The sequence below is a fragment of the Seriola aureovittata genome, chromosome 10 (assembly GCF_021018895.1).
Source record: "Seriola aureovittata isolate HTS-2021-v1 ecotype China chromosome 10, ASM2101889v1, whole genome shotgun sequence".
Lineage (NCBI taxonomy): Eukaryota > Metazoa > Chordata > Actinopteri > Carangiformes > Carangidae > Seriola > Seriola aureovittata.
The window spans coordinates 21,845,254-21,868,815 of record NC_079373.1 but is presented as its reverse complement, the minus strand read 5'-3'; the positions used below and the strand labels follow the sequence as shown (position 1 = coordinate 21,868,815).

The 23,562-nt window shown below is 41.7% G+C and overlaps 1 long non-coding RNA gene across 1 annotated transcript in view; it reads right to left on the bottom strand.

The window, feature by feature from the left end:
• The window catches only part of LOC130175880 (uncharacterized), a 102,088-nt gene extending 82,652 nt beyond the window's left edge, over positions 1–19,436 (bottom strand). The window contains exon 1 of the long non-coding RNA XR_008828799.1: positions 19,333–19,436. This is a non-coding gene — a long non-coding RNA (uncharacterized LOC130175880). The remainder of the gene's footprint in view (positions 1–19,332) is intronic.
• Between the last annotated feature and the right edge of the window lie 4,126 nt (positions 19,437–23,562).

Sequence of the window (23,562 nt, the reverse complement as noted above, 5' to 3'; positions counted from 1 at the left end):
AACATTAAGTGAGGCAATAGCACTCATTTCCTCAGTTTATTATTGCACACACTGGTTACACAAAGAGAGCAATCTTACACAATTCACTTCTGCAGAGGGATTGAAAAAGAAAGAGGAAGCCTCCTTCTGTGGGAATGTAGAGGACAAACACTGATAGTCACAGGAGAGGCGGCGGGTCGTTTGGAAAAGGAAGACAAGACTGAAATAGTAGTTTGTTGCTGATCATCGGGTCTTAATTCAGATGGGACACGACACTCTTTATTGGGGAGTTTTGTTAGAGAGAAGCTGAAGGATGAGAGAAAGTAGAAAAATGGAGGAGAAAGGAATGAAAAACCAAATTACAGAGGAAAAGGCTGTTTTTTTATACGATCAGTTATGAAGACTTTGTGCCTGTGGAGCCTGCAGTTAGCTTCAGAGCATCACATCTCCACACTTCTTTAACATACCTAAATATGGAGGAAAGTAAGTAAGGCTAGACACAAAGGAAGATGGATGTGAGGACAGAGCGAAAATGTGGCCAGTTCTGTTTCGATGAACTCACTCAGGAGTACGGCAGATCAAACAATCATCTGTCTAGAGGATAATACGTTGAAGTTGCACACTGATGAAGACATCTGCAGCGAGTCTTTCTAAAATCCAAAGATAAAAGCCCACCTCACAGTAGATGGATGGACTGACAAAGACAAGTGGCACCAGAACCACATTTTAAATTTTCTTCTCATTTTCCCATCAGGGCCGACAAAGGAAGACAACCTATCCCGCATCAGATGAAGCACCACCAAATGTCACTTGAGTATCCCAAATCCCAACAATGAGTCAATTATACCGTTCCTCAGTCACTGGCAGAGTATATAAAGCTGAGACATTTGGTGACCTTAGAATGACTCCAGAGAAAGCAGGCATGAAATGACAGTCCAGCACCGACTACAAAGCCAGTGAGACATTAGCCTTAAACTGTCTCTGCGGTATTTTCTCTAATACGTCTAAAAGACACTGTCTGGCAAACTGTGACCCAACTTTAAAAAAAAGAAGTGACATGTGGCCGGTGCGAAGGCAAGCGCTGTGTTACAGTGTTTTATGGCAAAATATTGTCAGAAAAATATCAGGTGTGTGGATGCAGAGTGTGTGCATGTGTCTGGCAATCCCTCGAGGACCCACACACACCCACACACACACACACACACACACACACACACACACACACACACAAACACACACACTCACACTCACAAATACACACAGTCCTCTGCATGAGATGACTCACATGCCGTGACATCTGGTTAGTGTTGGATACATTGTTTGGGGCAGCGCGGTGACTTAACACTACGTATAATGGAAGGAAAAAGGAAAAAGAGAAAGCCATGGAATAAAATACATTATTATAATATTAGGCCCCAGTTCTCCATTGTTTTTTCCTCTATTAACAATGGAGCGCCGTACTGCCAACACAGAGAACAACTGTGAACGGACTACTTCTAGGACAACTTCACCTTCTGGTTAGAGAGAAGTCAGCAGAGAGGTCAAGGGCGAGAGGTGGAAAACACCTTTACTTCAGAGACACTAAATCATGTCTTCCATTTTTCAAACTTTCAACCGACATCACTCTCCTGTCCGCTCATGTTCGCATCTAACAGACGTAACAGCTTGTTCTTGGGCTAAACAGGAAAAACAGCCATCACTGTAAACTTGAGCTGACAGTGTCAGGTCTAGTGTAAATGAATCAGAGCCCTTGTCAGTAACAAAACAACAGCATTAACTGTGTATGGAAATGAGCTCAAGCCAGATCCAAAGCAAAATAATCTGCAGTGAATTTATCCTCTCATCCCTCATTACTGCATCCCCCCATGGCTTCATCTGGGAGAGACACTGGTAGAAAGAGGCTGTTGAAGAGACCCACCTCCCTTTTCTCCCAGCACTGCCTCAGGAATGCTTTTCTTCTGGCCCCCTTAGCCCCATGTGTAGACGCCCTCTCTGCAGGGTGTGTTTTGCATGTAAAGCAGGCTGCAGATGCTGTCCGCAAAAGGGACCAGGAGGGACAAGGGGGACCAGGACACAAGGAGGCCCCACTGCCATGCCACCCGCCTGGCCTGGCCTCGCTTTGCTGCCACCCCCTCCGCAGCTCCCCTCCCACAACACCTCTCATTACTTCACCCTTCAACAGTACCACCCCTCCCCTTTCCATCCCCGGTTCAACATGCCACCCCTCTATCACCCCATTCCCTCCATCCGCCCCCTCGACCATCCCTCTGCCACCCTCCTAGCACACGCAGTTGTGTGTCTCCTGGGAAACAAGCTCTAGTTGGTGTATGGAGGCATGCTGAGCTGAGGCACACACACACACACACACATACACACACACACACACACCATACCACTTCAGCGGATAGAAAGACCTGAGAGACGGCATTTGGACAGAGAAAGAAAGAGAGAGAGGAGGGAGAAAGAGAGTGATCACCTCTAATAAAACGGTTCTTTACAATCCTGTTATGCATATTCGGCTTGACATGACTACATTCAGGGGAAATAATTAACAAGTGTACGCCGCACATTAATATTACATTTGACAGCAGACAGGTGGCTGGCTGGGAGCAGATGTTACGAGGCAGAGCAGAAAGAGAGAGACGGAGTGAGAGGGAGGGATGGAAAATTAGTACAAGGTTCTGTACTATAAACACAACCAACATATAACATAGATTTTCCAATTTAAACCCATCTCAGTAGTGCTGAAACAGTTACTTACTTAATATATTAATTGATAGATGATTGAAAATATAATCTAATACCAACTATTTTGATAAAACAGTTTCAGTCATTCGTCAAGAAAAGTGCAACAGAGTTTTCAGTTACAGCTTCAAAAACATGAGGATTTCATGCTTTTTTTTTGTAAGTTTTTTGAAAGTTAAATATTTTTTGTTTTGGACAAAAAAATTGAATTTGAAGCTATGATATTGAGCTTTGGGAAGGGACAATCGTCAGTTTAGTTTAACCTCTTTCTGACAATTTATAAATTAAATGATCAATTAATTAAGCTTAATAAATAAATAATTGAAAGATTAGTCTACAATAAAAGTAGCTTTTAGTTCTATAAGTTGCAGTTGCATTCCTGTATGATATCTCTGTATATAAAGCATCCATCAGTTCATGCATCCTTCCTGCTCCTCTGTCTCCTGCACACAAAGCACCACAGTGTGGCCAGTCAGGGAGGCTGCAACTGGGATGACATAATGGTGTTTTCCATCCAACTTCTCCACTCCCAGGATCTGTACTGTGCTGAACAAGGTGTGGTGGGGTGTGTGGAGTGTGGTTGGGTGAATAATTGTAGTGACACCACTGGTACATTTGGATAATGACCTTTTTTGTTTCTTTTACAGTACACACACCTCAGCCAGTCTTCACATGTGCGGCCCTTGATCCCAGAGAGCACCTTTGTGAAGCCGGGCGGTGCTTTATACAGTTCACAGTCCTGCTTTATTCTGTTTTGTTTGACAGGGTGTTGCTACTTCACAAATTGTGACATACATTCAGTCAGATTGGTCTCGATTGGAAAGACAGAGATGTTGGTTTCTCTTTTGTGTTGTTGTGTGTGGTGATTCTAAGAATTGCAGTGCAACAATTTGGCAAGCTTGTGTGAACGCTTTAACTGCTGTCGTGTGTGAATGGCTTGAATGAAGCCACATTGAGCAGGCACCTGACTTAACCTATATAGCGTAGAGCATATCTGCAAAGCAGCACCTGACAGAGTATTGAGCAATATCTTTAGAAGGATTTACGGCCTTTTCAGGAATAACACAAGAAGGAACCATCAAATAACAAGAGTAAACATTCATTTCCCTGGGTAAAGCCTGGAAGCGAGGGAGGGTTGATGCCTCTATTGTGTGAAAGCGAGATGGATGTGTGGCCAGCACACCAGTTTGTGTGGGCTTCGCTGTTTTCCCCCAAAGCAGCTTCAGTCCCTTCTAACTTTACACACTTTGCACTGTAACACATCCACCTCCTTTCTGTACTGCAATGAGCATTATGCTGAGCTGAAATGCTGAGCACAGCACGTAGTCTGTATCTCATGGGTCTAACACAAGGCTCTTCAAGGCCACACTATACTGGAGTATGAAAGAGAATGAGCATCACCATTTTAACAACTTACACTTGAAGTTATTCCCATGGTAGAAATGTAAACCTGAAATCAAATCAACAACTTCCCCTGCCCAACTCCAAACACTGCAGTTTCTCATTGCATTCGCTGCTCTTGTCTACAGTTGCTCACTGTACTGCTGTGTCTGACTCTGCGGCTCAAGGGGCCTGCAGCAAACACATTGGTCAGGAGGCAGGAACTCTGGTAGGCTCCATGCTTTGCTCCAGCATTTGGAACCACTCTCAACCTATCACAAATTCCTCTTTCTTGGCAGCTATACAGTTTTCCCTCTCTCGCTCTCCCTTTCCTCTTTTCATCAGCGCTGGCAGTAGAAGTGTAGTCTACATTCTGCGCTAATTAACAACCTTCAGAGGAAGACCACCAAACTGGTGAACTGGCACACTCGAAGCACGCTTACAGTAAGACTCTCTTCCAATCAGTTTCTTTTTTTTTAATCTTTCTTCATTCTCTCTCCACCTCTCTAAAGGCTCTGTTGTGTTGAAGCTTGTGTTGTATTAGTCTGCACAACTCTCAAGCTAAGATGGATCGCCATGACAACCTAAAGCTCCTCCAGACGCCACACACACACACACACACACACACACACACACACACACACACACACACACACACACACACACACACACGCGCGCACACACACTCTCAGTGAATATGCTCCGTGCCCTTTCTACTGACCTAGCTACTGACTCTTGCCTGGCAGCTAGCCCTGCAGTGAAAGCCAGTGCACATTAGCTTGCTGTATGTTAGCAGAGTATCTGAATAAACAACTGCAACATCTACATGGAGGCATGAGTCAAGTTGGCAGCTTACTCTGCGACATACAGAAAACAATGACCAATACATGAACTCATGTGCTAATATACAATATTAAAAATGAATCACTTCTACAGTGTAGGCTTTGATTTCACCTGTTGATGGCAACACAAGACGGATGTGTCATACACGGTTAGTCCCTGCAGTAACTGCTACGGATACAATATGTCTGGATGAACCGTGCAGCTTGAATTAGGCAAATGATGTTCTGTAGTGAGTACAGACAAGGTAATTCAGAATCCTACACCATCACACAGCCGCCAACGTGGAGCTGTCCCTGGATCTGATGTACATGTGCGTTACCATGGCAAAACATTTCAGGACGTGTCCAGAATAATTAGGACACTTATTACTTCCACTAAGGAGGTCATGTTTTTAATCGTGTCTCTTTTCTTTGTTTGTGTGTTTTTCAGCAGGATTATGTAAAAAGGACTGAACTGGATTGCTCCAAACTTGGTGGAGGGATGACGCCAGAGAAGAACCCATTAAACTTTGATCATTTACTATGAAATTGAATTTTTTTTTCTCTGAAGTCTGGTGTATGTTGTTTGACATTGGCCTTGGCAGAGGTCTGCGCTCTCTGAATGCCCTTCTGGTTTTGGCTTTGCTCTGGGCACCGAGCTCAAGTGTGTGTTGATTTTGCTGTTTTGCTGATTGAGGAGTAACTAATGGGAAAGATACATTTTCCATCACACTATTGTCTTTCCCTCCTCAAAAAGCAGCACAGGAATATTCGAGAAAGCCAACATGCACACAGGAGCTTATACACCGGAATGTACACAAACACACACATACACACACACAAGCGCTCTGCGTCAAAACCCCAAGCTGCCGGTCCGGAGCATCAATCGAGTCTCTGTTCGTTCTCCTCGCCCTCCTCGTCTCCACTGCCATCTTCCACCACCAACATCCACACCACATAATTTGTCATAGGACAGCACAGACCTAAAGCAGACAAGCAGCCTTCAAAGCAGTAAATTAAAATCAGGTACATGATGTCCCTCGATAATACAGCATCCTGAATAGTCTCATTGGATTCAATTCTCAGTCTTAGCTTGGGAAAGTTACTGAATAACCGGGCAGAGTGGGAAGGTCACAGGCTGTCTCAAACTCTTGTCATGGAGTAAATTCTTAGCATTTCTCATGAGTTTAAATTCTTTGATTGCCAATGTCACAAGCAAACCGTAGCTCCGAGATAGATGGCGTGCATAATCAGACCCATAGCGCCATGAAACTGGGACAGAAGTTAAAGAAGCAGTCTTGTGACCAAAGGAGAAATGCTAGTTTGAGAGGTTGGAAAAATTTAGTTAAGGAAAGGGAATGACAAAAGGATAACTGGATAACTTCTGACAATGGTTCCTTGAGCAAGACACTTAATCCTCAGCTATTCAGTTTAAGCAGCTCAGCGCCCAAAAGTAGGAGACTACACAGCTCCAAGGTGTGGGGTGCTGTCTGAATATGAAACAGGACATTGCTGGTAAATAGCTGTGAGTGTGTTGTTTCAGCTTTCCCTGGATAAGTAAAGGACATAAAACATCCCTTTGTTCTTGGAACCATCATGAAAAGTACCAGACAAAGACAGACAATTAAAACAATTGACAAAAGAGGAGGAACATTGTGCGAGGACAAGAAGTTGACATTGTTAGGCTCCATCTGACAAACTCAACTATGGGTCAAAAGCCTGACAAGACGGCCCAAACATATAAAAAAAAAGAGGTGAGGGGTAAAGAATGAAGGAATTCCAAGAAGACAGTGGATCCAAGGAGACAGTTTGCCTTGTTTCCCAAAGAGATGCTCTGGCATGTCAGTGATCACAGACAGCCTTCCAGCGTTAAGTGACTCTGAATAGCAGCGAGAGGACAGAACAACAAGATTGCTGGACCAGAGCAGGGCGAGTGGTGCTGGCAGGGCCGGCGTATTGTTCTGGGAGCCGAGCAGGAGGCTATCACGGCCCGGGCCAACCGCTAGCCACGTGCTCCTCACCGAGGCCCACATGAATTATTACATTTCATTCTGTTATCTTTCATCATGGTTCATTACAGACAGACAATTGAGATTCAAGAGAAGCACCACACTCTGGGGTCCCCCCAGATGCCCTCAGACAGAGAGAGAGAGAGAGAGGGAGAGAGAGAAAGAGAGAGAATCCCTGCACTCTCCACTGAAAAGGATGGAGGAGGATGGACAAAAACACATTGTCCGTGGATTTAAAAAGGAGGCTTATGGCTGCTATGAAAAAAGAAATGTGCTTTTAGAAGAAGAGAAGAATGAATCTGCCCGCTGATGCACACTCAATGAGATGTACGCTAGTGGAGCCATAGAAAAGAAACGAGAATTGAAAGGGATGGAATCTGAGGCAAATGACACTCGAGTGTTTTGAAAATAACTGACAGCTGCACAATAGGACACCAAAACAGACTGCAATCTGCCCATAGATGGATGAAAAGATAGGGACTTGAATAGAAGTGCGACCAAATACATACAGAGATACTGTCCATTCATAGCACAAGTGGATAAATAGACAGCCGTGAAAATGGACATGAAAGGTGAGGTTTTGCTCTGATAAATGAACCAAACAAAGAGATATCCACAAAGAATTTGTGAAACAATTAGGCTTTCTCATTTTAAGTACATGAGTGCCACAAGCACACCGGTTTTAGGCCTTGAGAAAGTTTGTCCCACTTCCCGTATACAAAAACTTTCTAGATTCACAGAAACAAAGCAGAGACCAAAAGCCAATTTAAGAGTGAAGTTGTTGTGAGTTCAGCGGGGGACACTGATATTGTTAGACCGGCTCGTAGCTGCTTCCAAACCAGCCTGAATCAGTGATGTATCCCTGGATGAATGAGCCATGACCATGCAGAAGAAATGCATGTGTGAACTTGTATAGTCACTGTCTCTCCTGATGAAGCTTTGTTGTACCCGTCTGTGTGTGTGTGTGTGTGTGTGTGTGTGTGTGTGTGTGTGTGTATCCCTAATGCATTTGTGTGTGTGCTGAGAGGTGAGTATCAGAACACACTCCTCTTGTCACTCGCTGTTCGCTGCATAACACAGACATTTTCCATTCTGTCAGTGCGAGCAGCGAGCACACTAGCTCCTTCTAAACTCAGCCGCCACTTCATTAAATGACTTCAGACTCTTGGCAGAGTCAGTGGGAAAAGTCTATATTAACTGTGTGTGAGATCCACGGGGTGACCAACAAAGGCCATAGTTGTTCCTCTATGCTGGGTGCTGCTCGGGGGAATTCAGGGCCTATCGGGGTACCCCTCCACTGGGCCCTCTGCCCCATTTGTGTCTCACACATGCTCTCGCTTCTTCTTCTTCTTCTTCTTCTTCTTCTTCTCTGTCTCACACACCTCAGACACAAATAAACACATGAGGATGCCCACCTGAGTCACATAAGGCTTTAATGACCTTTGTCCCACTTTCCAGGAAATGGGGCAGGGATTGTGACTTACTGTAAATCAGCAAGTATAACACTAGAGCCAGCCACAGTGAGAGAATAAAGTACATATGTGTGTGCTGGAGGGGCACCGTTTTGACATCATTATGCACTGTGAAGGAATGAGCCAAGTTATGGGTTGCACGATGGGGTGGGGAGTGGGGGGGTGGGGGGGGGGGCAAGATGGAGGGATTGTGTGTGTTTAGACTGGAGAATGGAGCGAGGGATAGGGGTTGATGTCTCCTCTCACAGTCCAACGCGACAGCTGGCTCATTTGTTTACAGGAGGTTCAGATGGAGAGAGGCAGTCTGATGGTACCTAATGGGCAGGAGGAGAAGCTGGCGGCCGGATCACACCATTTACTGTTGCTCAGCCAGGTTGAATAGCTGGGTCATTTGAGAGCGAATGAGCAGAACTGCCCCAGTAATCAGGGCTTGTGTATTTTGTCATGTAAAGTGAGGAAAAAAGCTTTGTAAGTAAAAATTCCACCATAAAATAGATTTACAAAGCACAAAGCTGGAGAAAATGGGCTGCGGTGTCAATAGGCAGAAACTGGGATTGTCCGTTAACACAAAGTAAGAAATGGACTGTGGTGTCATTGTTTTTTTTTTTGTTTTTTTTTTAAAGAAAAAGAAAAGCGTCAGTATTACTTTCATAGCTTGGATCGATTATGATACATCGCACTTAAAACTAACTGCTAACAATGATCTGATCTGCGAGCTGAGATCTCAGCATTTACTTTATTACAATATCATAATGGCCAGAGCTACAGAAATAAAATCCTGCATGTTTCTAAAGTCAATGCATAACTCGTGTAATCCTAAAACATACCGACATTAATAATTTGTCATTCCCCCAAAAGCGAATTTTTTTTTTTTTTTTTTTTTTTTTTTTTTTTATTTGTGCCACTTACTGCCCTGCATTAAAACCACAGCCAGACTGTACTTGTTGGCCAGTGTTAAGCCATTACAGATATATCAGTATCAGTGTGTCGGCCAATAAGTAACAAAGAAATTGCAGTACAGAAATGCCAAAGAAATGTTTGAGGTCATTTAGAAACAGTGAAACAGCACCAGAGAATACTGATAAGTCTATTTTTTCAGCTGTAAAATGTCCAGCTCAGTACATACCTTGGTCACTCCTTAACAATAAAAAAAAAAAAATCAAGGAATACTTATCAAAATGACTGCTCACGAAAAAACAATAATGGTACAGGCATATGAAATCCAGTATTGATCGAGCGTTTGATTAAAACAGAACTTGGCTAATCTAAATCATAGCTGTTAAAAGTCTAATACACACCAGAACTATGTAATATTACTTTCCTAAATCTTGCCGCAGTCTACATCAAAGTCAATTTATTTTCAATTATGGTTCACTGGAGTAAAAAAAAGATGAAATAATGAAAAGGATGACAGAAATCGCAGCTGTTCTGGAGAGGCACAGTAGAGTAGAAATTAAATGTGGAGTGTCCAGAGACAGAGAGACGAACAGTGAAGTGTGGGAAGAAGAGAGAAAAAGTATTTGGGTGAGGAATCACAACCACATAATATTATTACAGCCTCATCTGCGGTTTCACACCTGAAGACAAATAGAAAGACAGATGCAGATACGGACTCAGGCACACACATCTATATAATCTATTTTTAAACCATTTCTTTTTCTGATGCTAATGAAACACGCATACACTGACAGGCTCACGCACACAGAGGAGCTGAAGCCTCTAACAGTCTACCAGATGAATCGAGAAGGGTGAAAAACACAGCAAGCGAAAAGGACACGACGGCTGGACAGTCAGTCAGTCGGATAGACTTGATATAACAGTTTGTGAAACGACCAACTTCTGCGGTGACCTTTACCCGACCTGGTGGATTTATTTGTTCTAATTAAGCAGGTTAGGGCCACATGCCTTCACAAATTAAGCCATTCATCTTGATGTGACAAGTCGGGGGAAGCCAATTACCCTCAGGAAAAAGAGCAATTTCTTCAATAGCAGGAGGTGAAGAGTCCGTCAAAGAGGGTAACATTTACACCCACGCATAATGAAAGTGTGCGTTCACCCTTTTATAACAATGCTAGTACGAGACATTTCCTCCGACTTGTGTGCGAACTTCAAGTGCAAGTCTGGGAGACAGTATGGGCCGTCTGCAGCATACACTATGTAAGATCCTAGTACATCATGTGATCATGTTCCTGTAATGTTGTACGTTGTGTAATGCCGTGTCTACACAGAAGGAGGAGCGTGAGCTGCATGTTTGCAGAGCAGCAACAGCTCTGTGTGGATCTACGCAAGAATTGTTCAGGAGTGCAGGTCATCCACGTGTAGGGAGAGCTCAGACTGAGACTCACTGGTTGTGTGTGAAAAAACACAGGAAAACACCCAGCAGCTACAACTCATTTCTGATTTTGGAAGAAACACAACAGAACACTGCTTACAGCATGGCCCAGGGGTTGAAACTAGTCCACAGTGTCCACATCAAAAGAGGCTGGAGGGCTCAGAGATGGAGTGAGGCAGCCCAGAGAGAGGCCTCCTCCACCAGCCTGGATAAACACAGTTAGCTGGGGAACTCAGATTGTTTCTCCTCCTGTAATTCCACACACTGGAACCACTGTGCATGTGCAGTGTAGTGACGAAAGGGTGTGAAATGAGTGTGTGTTTATGTGCGAGGGTCTCAGAGGGAGCATGGCTGCATACTGTATGTACATTTGTGTGTGCATGTGTGTGTGTGTGTGTGTGTGTGTGTGTGTGTGTGTGTGTGTGTGTCTCTGTAGGGTATATGCAATCCGAACATGCAGCCTGATCGAGGGTCTGACCTTCACGTGTTCATTACCTGCCACACACCAGATCACATGTAAGAATACAATTCAGACTAGAGTTCATCGTCCATGTTGTCATAACTGTACAAAGCTCACCTTTCACTGGAAACTCTTCATCAAGGGAAGTTTACTTTCAATTAAAACACACCACAAAAACGTTCACATATGCATACGCACACAGCTACCTAACCTTCAAGTGACTCCCAAGCATCCTGAGCCATCCACCTCATTACACAAGGAGATTCAGAGCACAAAATGAAGGAATAACACCAAGCGACAATACGGCTCAGTTCTTTTCTCCATAGGGCTTCACTCTGGGAAATGTTTGGCGTTTCAAAATACTACATCCTTCCTAAGGTATATGAGCATTCTGAATAGGGCTCTCTGTCTTTAATTGGCCTCTTTTACCTTCTTATCAGTGTTCGTTTCTCTCTCACTCTGTCGTGCTCTCTGTCTCTCTTCCAGACACACACACACACACACACACACACACACACACACACACACACCACACACACACACACACACACACACACACACACACACACACACACACACACACACACACACACACACACACACAAGCATACATACCCACACACGCTACATTCCCATCTAATCCACATCCATCCTCTCAGTGGAACACACTCTAGATTGGTTTTGCGTCTAGTATAAACTTCCAAGTTGGGGTCAGACTTCGGGGTCACAGGAGCCTACAGAAGGCCATGTAGCTTGACTTCAAAGAGAAACAGGTCTAAGCAGGGGAGCTAGCTTGTTAATGCTTTCTCTGCCTTTAGCTCCACTTCTCACATCCCCTGCATGTCTGTTTCCTATTGTTCATGCTAGACAGTCAAGGCTATGTTAGCTGGCTGCTGCATTCAAAATGTCTCGATTCTTTATGGATCTATATTTCTGCACAAACCAGTGATGTAAAGAAAATCACATCTACATTGTCAGATTGGTTATTAGTATCCATTCAAATCTGAGCATGGTTTGGTAACTCTACGCTGTAATGGTGTGAAAGATATTTACTTTAAAATATTTATTGATTTTGCATGGAAACGTGTGGCAACAATCCACTGACAGGCAGAGTGAGGACTAGTTTAACTGCCTCAATTATTGATCTACATAAGCTAATTATGGCTGGATATCAAGCCTTAACACTTTTTTGTACTTATTTTTTCATCAGTTAGTTCATGAATTAAATCCAAATCTTTGCCAATTTCAGAATATTTTATTGATGTTAAGTTTTTGTACAGCTTCTCGTGTTTAAAAAGCATTCAACATTTAAGAACTATGGCTTCTTCAGTTAAAAATGTGTCTCTATTTCTCAAAGTAAGATAACAAAAAGCTCTAAAATACAATTACTTCAAATGATTGCCAACTGTAAAACACCTTTTGTTGCAGGGAAAACGACCTTAAGAAAAGCCTCATTATTTTTAGTATTACAACTTAAGCTGACAGATGCTCACACAGCTCACACAACCATGTCACAACGAAGAGATGGTATTCACTGTGTGTACCATTAAACCCTGAGTTTTTCATTTCATCAGCGTGACTTTTCTGCTATCTAGTGGTGAGATATGAGAACAGCGCCCATAGGCATTAAAGGAGCAAAAACCCAGTGTTTCCTATAACTCTGTACATTGAAGTGCTTATGACCACTCATCAGGTGCTTGCCATTTTATCTTATCATTACTAGAACAGTGTTATCATGTATTGTTCATTCATCAATTATGCTATCTGAATATCTAAATGGCATTTTTCACACCTCCTGAGCTACTAATTACATCCATCAAGGTATGAAAGAAATGGACTTAATAATATAAAAATACACAGCACATGATATTATAGTAAATATGTTTCTGTCATCACATTCAGATAGTTGTGCCTGAACCACAAATTCATAAAGTAAGACACAAAATATATGCTACGATAAAAACATTTATTTCAATGTAAACTAGGACAGAACATCCATCCATCCATCTTCTACCGCTTATCCTCTAGTAGGGTCGCGGCGGGGCTGGAGCCTATCCCAGCATCTTTTCGGGCAAGAGGCGGGGTACACCCTGGACAGGTCGCCAGTCCATCGCAGGGCAACACATAGAGACAGACAACCATTCACACTCACAGCCACACCTATGGTCAATTTAGAGTATCCAATTAGCCTAGTCCCCATTTGCATGTCTTTGGACTGTGGGAGGAAGCCGGAGTACCCGGAGAGAACCCACACTTGCACGGGGAGAACATGCAAACTCCACACAGAAAGATCCCATGGCCGAGCCGGGGCTCGAACCCGGAACCTTCTTGCTGTGAGGCGACAGCGCTAACCACTGCACCACCGTGCAGCTTTAGGACAGAACAGTTAATCGTAATATTATCAAAACTGCAATATGGCCAAGTGCAATAATCCAATCGGCAGGAGCTGCAATTGGTTTTGAAAATGTGTCTCACATACCGTAAACTATAAGCTTTGCGGTGCTACTGAGATGCCCCGGCCTACAAATGATATTCTCCACACGTAAAGGAACATGCTTGTTTGGTACAGACCCCAGCAAAAATCACATCAGCATTATTTTGTTTTTTTCCAGTGAAAATGAAATGAAAAACCAGCACCATTCCTTCTGAAATCGTGACTCATATCGCAATATCTGTCAGAAATAACTGCAATGTGATTTTGTTTGTACATTGCTCAGCCCTAATGTAAACTCACTTTCCCCCAAGCTAAATATTATGATGATATTACAGAAGACTATAAAAACTATTGTAAAATTAATTAGTGATGATGAAAATTAAACTATTCACAATAAATAATTACAGATGACAGCAAACAATGGTTAGTGCTGATGATGTCTATTTACAGTCGTATGATAAAGTCTCTCTGTAGAATCAGCTGATTGGAATTCGATGGAAGCTCTTAAAACCCAATCTTTACATTTACTTATACTTTTGAAAGTCAGTATGCATATCAAGGTGATACAGCATAGTGTTGATAGCCAGACTGATGTGTGTCTAATATATCCTAAGTACACATTATGAGAGGGGATACCCTGGTGCATCACATGTTGCCCATGATGTTGCATAGATGCAGATGAGATGTCTTCATTTTGCAGAATTTTTTCTAACCACTAGAGGTCAGAGTTTTAACATGAATGAACTAAACCCCGGACTAAAAAAAAAAAACCGCTGCCACATTAATACCACTCACAGCGGAGTGAACAAGAAACTGAAAAGAGCAGAATCAAAACCCAATGAGCTCAAGAGGATGCTTAATCCAATACAGCATTCCTCTGCAGTTAAAAGTCACCATTGTTCAAGCACTGCATCATTATTACATGCAAAGATGCAAAGATGAGTGATACATTGTATTGGGGCTTAGAAAACATAAAATAGAGGAGCCACATATGATGTACTGAGAAAACCATGTCCTTTATCTAGTCTTGATATTGTCATTATAATAAAGAAAAAAAAATCTTTAAATTCATAAACCTAAAATTCTTATTCTGTCATAATCAACCCTCGTTTCTAAAAAGTGTTGTAAACACGTAGAGTTTTCAAGACTGAATATGACGTCTTTCTAAAAAAAAAAAAAAAAAAAAAAAAGAGACTTCTGCAGAGCACCTGTTTTTGGTCCATTAACTGTAACTAACACATGTAGAGATCGATTGCAAGATAAGTTGTAAGTGGAAAGAAATCAGTTCAAGAAAAGTGACGCTGCCTACCACTTCGAAAGAAAAAAAAGACTTCATGACACAACAACTCAGAGTGTACCTTTGGGAGATGCGTTGATATGCCTTGACGTAGGCACTCAGGGGAATTTTCAGTACCACACTATTGCAATGTCAACAGCTGATACACCTATCAGACAACGAGACACACCTTAAAACAGCTGTAATGTCTGACTAACTAACTAACTGTACCCACTACCAAAAAAAAAAAACTCTTGTGTGATGGTGACTTCAAAAAAAAGTCATGTTTCTACTTCACTGAGCACTTCAAAAAACACCACACGACAAGCCTCAGCGAGCAGACAGACACACACATTGTGCTCATTTTAATAATGCAAAATGATGAATTACAGTAAACAAACAGTTTGTATAAACAGCTAAAAAAACGGTGCAATAGTCAGTACATTATAGATTTATAAAGACACAAAGCTGTCATTTGTTGTGATGTGAAACAGACAAGTCAATCTAGTGCAAATATATACAAATTTAATGTGGGTAAAATTGTTGAAATTAGTTTTTTTGTGATACTGGTGCTTTAATGCGCGAATGTAAAACAAGATTCCTAAGTGTATTATTGAAGCCAACTGGAACCAAAAGCACACAAACAGCAGAAAATGAATATACAAACTGCTGTAATATAACATGCAGACAGTTCATTTGACACGGCCACTTTAATGTGTAACCCATGTAAGTATGTACGCTGGCACAGCCTGGACGTTCTTCCTGCAGAGCAGCTGCAGAGCCTCGTTGTTGATCCTGGTCCAATTCTATACTAGACACATCTGTACACACAATATGACACTGCTCTGCCTCCTCTGCCTCCTCCTGCTGCTGCTGCAGCACTGAAGACGTGCCAGCAGTCAGCCATTAAAGAACTGTTTCATTTTCAACCTTGTCTTTAAGTTCTTCTCACAGACCGACTCATGTTTCATTAGCGTTTGCCGGGATTCTTTGTATCCAACAGACACACACACAGACATTGTTCACTTACTTGAGGCTGAGCAGCAGCAACAACAAACTACAGCTTCAGTTCGGTTGCTATGTTTCAATTTTCGGGTTGAGTTTAGGGTAAAAATAAGTTCTCAATACTTCCATCACCTGTTGTAGGTTTTGGATGATGAATGGAGCGTTCACTGAGGTGTGCATGGTGCATACAGGCATGTGATACTACAAGAGGAGTAGTCATTTCTACCCAGCTCATAGCGCAACCACGAAATCATGTAAATATCGTTACTGTTAAGAAACAACTGATGCTTATCACTAAAAAACAACTTGTAAATAACACCTCTTTGTAGGATATAGCTACCTTGTCTGTCCTACACACAAACACAACTACAACCCTGCTAATATTGGATGCAGAAAGATGCTGATTGCATGAATAAACACTCTTTTTCTCTTCACCTGTATCTGGTACAGTTGTGTACTGATGTTACATGAACAGCGCTAAGCCAGTAACGGTGATTCTCACTCACAGCTACAGCGTCTGCACTGCATTGTGCATTTTAAGGCAAACCACCACAACAACACGGTCTGTCTGTCACTGCTGACATACGCCTTGTTTGTGTATAGTGTGACAGGAAGCAATGACGCCAGTGTGTTTCATATAAGTCTGCGAGGTGGTTATCTGTAAGAGCAACGCAACAGGAAAACAAACAACTCTTTCAGATTACTGACAAGAAAGTTAAGGTTTTGATTTTTGGTAGAACTCCAACAGTGGTAAACATTTCAGCGTGAACAGAATGCATGATCAGATATAAAAATATCATTCTCTGAAAAACATTTTTGTTTCAGTCACCTACAAATTTAGCAAAACCACATTACATCTTGCAAGCTCAGCTGTTATTTCAAGAGCCAACATCCACTGCGAAGTAACTGAGCCCGCCTGTCGTGTGATGAACTGATCAGTGACGTATGGGTAAATTTTAGACAATGACGTGCAGTTGCTGTCTCTCATTACATTCAATCTGGTGAAACAAAGTGTGATACATAGATTGAGTTATCATTTGGAAACTTTAGGGCCAATTTCTCACTTCAAATGGATTCAAAAACTTATTTTACTTGGTAGTTAGGGAGTCATTTCACAGCGATTCCAGCACAGCCACCAAGTGTTTCTCCAGATGTCAAATCAGATGAAAGACAAATGACAGACCAGTCAGTGGTGTGTTCATCCAGTCAGGTGTGTGAAGAGTTTATATCCAAGTGAAGGACAAAAATATTAATCATCTACCCATCATGCCAATTGAGCTTTGCCAGACCACATTTAGCACAGTGGGAACAGTGGGCTGGCTTACGTGAGGCAACAACACACACATTTTTATTTAGGTGCATAGTTTGATTATTTTGGACATGATATAACGGTATCAATGCTGCTGTTCACATCAGGGCAAAAATGGAGCAATCTTAAAGAATTTGTGAAAACAGTATTCACATTTAAAACTATGTCCACACATCAATGGTCAATGGAAAAAAATAGTTAATGTGATATTTATTGAAAATTAAATTCCCATCTGTTTTTGCTTTGCTTTCCATGGTATCTGTAACATGTTATATTAGTGTAGATTAAGCAGCTAAGTGACAAATTTTTCTCTTTGGAGTGATTTATCCAGCATGGCTTGAATATCATCACAGTTAAAGCTCAGAGTTTACACTTCAATGTCATAGAGTCATTTTACATCCAAAACAATATCAAGAAGCCAAAAGCTGCCAGTAATAGAGCCATAAATACCACTAAGTCATTTACAGTCTGAGGAGTTTTGGAGATGAGTATATACCGCCTGTTAAACCTTTACCGAAAGCTGTTTGTCACACAGTGACAGAGAAGTGACTACAGAAGTGCTTTAAATTAGAAACCTACTGACAAAGAACACGGTGCCATCGAGATGAAATAATCTTAGTGAGCTGTCCAAACCACAAATGCACTGAAAAGAATTGAGCCACATAACATAACATATCCAGAGAAGTTACAGAGAATACAATCATGATTGCATAAAGTCCCCCTCAACCAGGCCTGAGTCTCTACCGCAACTTCAGCCACTTCAGTTTCTCAGCCATTCTGACAGGAAGCTTTCCCTCCCCCTTTTTCCTCAACCCCTCCTTTAGCTGAGGTGGGCGTGCTGAGGGAACACAGAGCATGCAGATGTTGACGTTCCACAACGAAAGTTATGCCCACATCCGTTCTGAATGAAGACTTTTGTAGCCTATAGCAGGCTGTTGAGACGAACAGTAAAACAGCAGGCAACAAAACAGAGCACGTCTATGGTGCAGTTCACTTTCTGCACCACTGGAGCTCATAGACAACAGCAGCAATGGTTTGTTTAGGCTGGACAGAAACTTATAGTCTGCGAGTACATGAGTGAGTGAGTTTGTGAGTGTGTAGGATAGAGAGAAAATTCCCACTCATGATCTTACTGAAAATTAAAAGCATAGCTGTCATTAACAAGCTTTTGTTACTATTTGATACATTATAAAAATCTTTTAAAACATAATTAGACACTTTAACATGAACACTTACTCCTGTCAGTGTCTACCCGTGAGCCCATGTCTCAAAGCAATTCTTAACTCCTACATTTACCAGCACTCTGACACATTCACAGGCTGTAAAGCTGCCTTATAAAAGGTATGTCTGATTCAGTCAGTGGGCAAATGCTGAGTGATTTTAATGACCTCTGTTCCATCATTAGCCTGCTTGCTGAAATTACTCTGAGAAATCAACCAAAGGCTTGTTAAGTTTAAACCATTAAGTTCTCTCTGGAGCCCTTATTCTACATAAAACACATAGCCTCATCGCTTCTTGACAAAAAAACTAAAAAGTTGAGAGACAGAGGTGGAAGCACCAAGTCTCAGGGGAACTATAAGACTTTTTTTTGCCACTATCAGTCCTTGGCCACTGAAATGGGAACATCACCACACCCTTAAAAGCCTTTCCATTGAATTAAAGTCTCATCTACTGATAAAGTGATTTTAACACATCTGTCAAACTCTGGTGAATCTTTCAGTGGTACAACAGTCAAAGCATAAGTAAAACGGAGAGCAGTGATCTAACAGAGACTTGTAAAGTGTATGTTTGGTTAGCCTACTCAAGACAGGAGTTTCACGTTTTACTATAGTGGCGACGTCATTCAGTTAATACAGGAATCTCCTAACGTTGTGTTGTAGGAAAGGCAACATTATGTACTGTTACACAGCCCTAATGTTTCTGGTTGTATAAAAAATATCCTTGAGACTTTTCTCCTCCTCTTCTTTCACTACATGACAGCTGTTTTGCACCAGCGCCGCTACTACTACGAGTCACGAGAACACACATACAAACGTTCAGCACGCGCGCACAGGCAGCCCAAAAACATAGTACAAATTAGAAACTGCGACCAAACACAGCTGCGTCTCACCTGTTTAGACAGTCCGGACTCTCGTGGCTGCAGCACCGTCGAGTCATTTTGGAGTAAATACAGAAGATGAGCTTTAAAACAACGTGTAAGAGTTGTTTACAAAGTTTCACCGTGAACTCCGATTGGTCTGAGTGAAGTTTGGTCAACGCCCCAAACCTCGGTCACCGGGCCGAGTCTCAAACGTTGTTTCCTGGACTCGCTGCTTTCTGCAGAGTGTAAACGAAGGGAAGGAGGCGAACTAGTGCGCGGTAATGGTGTTCAGTGGGTAATAAGTAGCCTAATGCCTTGTTTTTCTCAGCTTTTAAAAACATTAGTTTATTAGCTAAACCTATGTCAAATGCATGTAAACACCCAAAGAAGGCAAAACAACAGTTGTAGTAACTATGAGCTGGGCCGCTTTCTATGCATATAATAATTAGTAGGTTACCAGTGACAAATCAGCACCTGCACTTCCACAAAAATAATAAAAACATATTATTTTTCCTAACTTTTCAGGGCATCTCTGCCATACAGGTACAGCCTACAACAAAAAGAAAGATTTGTTAAAATTTGTAAAAATATAACCATCTTGCACATTCTCTCCATAGATAATTTCCCATGTTGTAATGCACATACACAGGAACTGTTCAATCAAAGCAAACTAAAGTATCACCAGCTATTAGCACTTATTTAGGCCTGACAATGTGTGATGTACAATGAAAATGGTAGATAGTGCTGCCTTCTGCCGTGAGTTCGTTTTTTGAGATGTAGGTGAGCACACACACACAATTATGCAGTCAATACTTAGCAGTTATCCCAGTGCTCACCACCTATTAGGCTGCTACAAATAAACTGGAAAGATGTAGTTCCTATAAATTAAAAATTGTTAGAATTCTTTAATGTTTCACTCGATATCACCTGTAAAACAATCAATCATGACTGTGCTCTTCAGACACACCACCCTTCCTCGGGCAGCATTGAAATTGACTATAACTCTATAACTGTATTGATTTATTGAATGAAAGTGCTTTTGAGGAAATGTTAAATTGAATTACATTAGGCCCATCACCTCTGACTTCCCTACAGTTAGCGTGCTGTAGATTTGTAAGACTTTCCTTAATACAAAAAAATATTGCCAGACAAGCAATTACTTTTCCTTTCAATGCCTAATTGGCAAAAGCAGACAGGGTCATCATCAATGTCTATGGAGTGATGTGATGTGGTAAAATTTGTATGATGGACAAACACCATCAGTGGTGGAAATTGACCGAAGTGGCTTCAGAAAGTATTCAGACCCCCTGACTTTTTGCACACTTTGTTGTGTTGCAGAGTGTATTTTAAAAGAATAAAATCCCATAATGACAAAGTGAAAACATGTTTTTAGAAAAAAAGCAACAAAAAAAAACAACAACTGGAATCTCATTTACAAAAGACCCTTAATTCAGTCCCTGAATTCTACCCTGTAGAAGCCCCTTTAGGAGCAATTACAAGTCTTCTTGGGTACATTTCTACAAGCTTTGCACACCTTGAGTTGGCAGTTTGTCCCACTCCTCCTCAAGCACCATCAGATTGGATCTTCTATGGGGTTTAAGTCTGGGCTTTGGCTGGGCAACTCAAAGACACTCAGGTCATTGTTGTGTTGATAGGTGAACCGTCGCCTCAGTCTCATGTCACATGCACTCTGGAGCCGTTTTTTCTCCATATTTGGCTGCATTCATCATTAACTCAACTCTGACCTGTGCCCCTGACCAGACTCCCTCCAGAGTCCTTTAAATGCTGTTTGGCAAACTCCAAGCGGGCTGTCATATGTCTTTTACTCAAACTGGCTTCTGTCTTGTGCTACTCTACAAAGGCCTGATTGTTGGAGTTCTGCTGAGATGCTCATCCCTCCAGCAGGTTCTCCATCTCTGCAGACTTCTAAAGCTCTGTTAGAGTGACTGTTGGGTTTTTGGTCCCCTCCCTGACCAAGCCCCTTCCCTGCTTGGTTACTCAGTATGGCTGACAGCCAACTCTGAGAAGAGTCCTGATGGTCACACCCATCTTCCATTTCACCGTTATTGAGGCCTGTGTGCTCTTGGGAAAGTCAAAGCTTTAGAAATGGTTATATACCCTTGCCCTCATCTCTGCCTCAGCACAATTTTATCACAGAGGGCTACAGAGTTCCCTGGACTTCATGGCTTAGTGTTTGTCCTGACATGCAGTGTAAATTGCGAGACTTTATATACACAGGTGTGTGTTTTCTAAACCAAGTGAAATCAATCCAATTTGCCACAGATGGACTCCAATCAAGTTCTTGACACATCTCAAGGAAAATTAAATCAAACAGGATGCAGCTGACAACAATTTGAAGTGGCACAGAAAAGGGTTAAAAAAGATGTCAGTGTTTGATTTTTTTATTAAGTTTAAACAAGGAACAGCACAACTTACAATATAGTGCGCAATAACCCTCACCCAAGACAGCTATACAGCACATCCAACAAAAACACAGAAATGATTGGTTGAATGATGGTTAAATAACACACAGAGTTAAACCAACATATACATCAAACAAGTATCTTAATTGATCATAAAATTAAGTAAAATATTGTTTCCAGTCCACTATATGTATATGTGAGTTTAGCATAACCAGTCCTCACTAGCTGAATCATGTTATGTCTCATAACTGGGGTCTTCCACTTACAAAAGCGCTTACCCTTTAGAGGTGCGTTTTTCAGGTGTTCGGGTGAATCATGTAGAAAAGGTGATCAAACCTTTATCTTTTCTTTGTAAGACAGCCTGTAATCTTTCTGGGGGAGGGTTTAAAAAAAAACTCCCTGTACCAGAGGGTAACACTTGGCAGGAAGCCTTTGACCCAAATCTGCAAGATGCATTTTTGAGCAATTAAAAAGAGCTTCTTAAGAAATGCATAGTGTGATGCAGGGAGATGCAGTACCCTGGAGGGAAGGCCTAAGAGGAAAACCTTTTTTTTTTTATATATCCCACCAATTACTTTGGAAATAGATGCCCAGAATCTGGAAATTAGTTTGTACTCCCAAAAGCAACGGTAATACGTCCCCCTATTAGAATGGCATTAAATGCATAGAGGAGAAAGGGAACAATTTGTTTTGCGCAAGGTAACAGGGGTGATATGCAGCCTGTGAAACCTCTGAGTCTCCCTCAGTCTGTTACATTTAAACATGGATCTGATCAAGTCTTAAGCTGCCTGCCAATCATCTTCAATATATTCAGTATCTAAATCTCTTTCCCATCTCCATGCATCACACCAAGGGAGATTAACAGAAAAGGAGGTAACCTCAGAAGATATAAAATGCCTTATTTGCAGATATCCTAAGAAATGTTATATCAAATATCTCTTGTAATTGCTGGAAGGACAGTAAAGCATTATCTTTAAACAAGTCACAAATTACACGAACCACCTTGACCCAGCAAGAAGAGAACAAAAGATGAGCCGGTTCCTGCAGGAAAGTCAGGATTTTGGACGATAGGAGACAGCGAGGTTTTCTCATTTCACCATCCCAGATATTTAGTTATATCATGCCTGATTCACTTTACCTTTGGATTTATATTATTTGCATCGCAAGTGACCAGAATCCATAGGGAGTTTGGAGAACAAACCCACGGATCAATACAAGTCTCTCTTAAGATATACGTAAGCCCTTTTTATACAGAGATCCACATGCCATTAAGAAGACCCTTGCCAGCTCTTCCTTTGACACAGACGACGATTTGCCTCTGTAACTATCTCCACTGCCGGCACAAATGTGGAACAACAACGCCCTCATTCCATGTTGGTGCCTTTCATACAGAACAGCAAGGCGGAATAAAGGTGCAACATTCCTGTCGTGAACAGGCTGTGTAAAATGGGCTACAGTCAGAAGTGGTGTGCGTGACAGGCCCAATTGTAAAGTATCAAATTAGGCATAGAAAGGCCACCTATATCTTTAGTTGTAGTTTTTTGTTTTTTTTGCCATGCCAGATAGTCCTGGTTGATTTCCCTGGAAAAGTACAGATCTGCAGGAGATACAAAAGTCGAGGGAGGCTGATTAGTCCAATCATTGAAGTTTCTGATTTTCAATAAATTCTCAAAAATTTTCTAAAATGTTATAGTTTTCCCATAATCGGATATCGAGTGTACATACTCAACTACAGTACTCAAGTATTTTTATGTACTTGTCCTGTAGCTTGCCTACTTTTAATGTATTTTATATTCAAAATAAATGATAAAATACAATGCATTATTATAGATGAAAG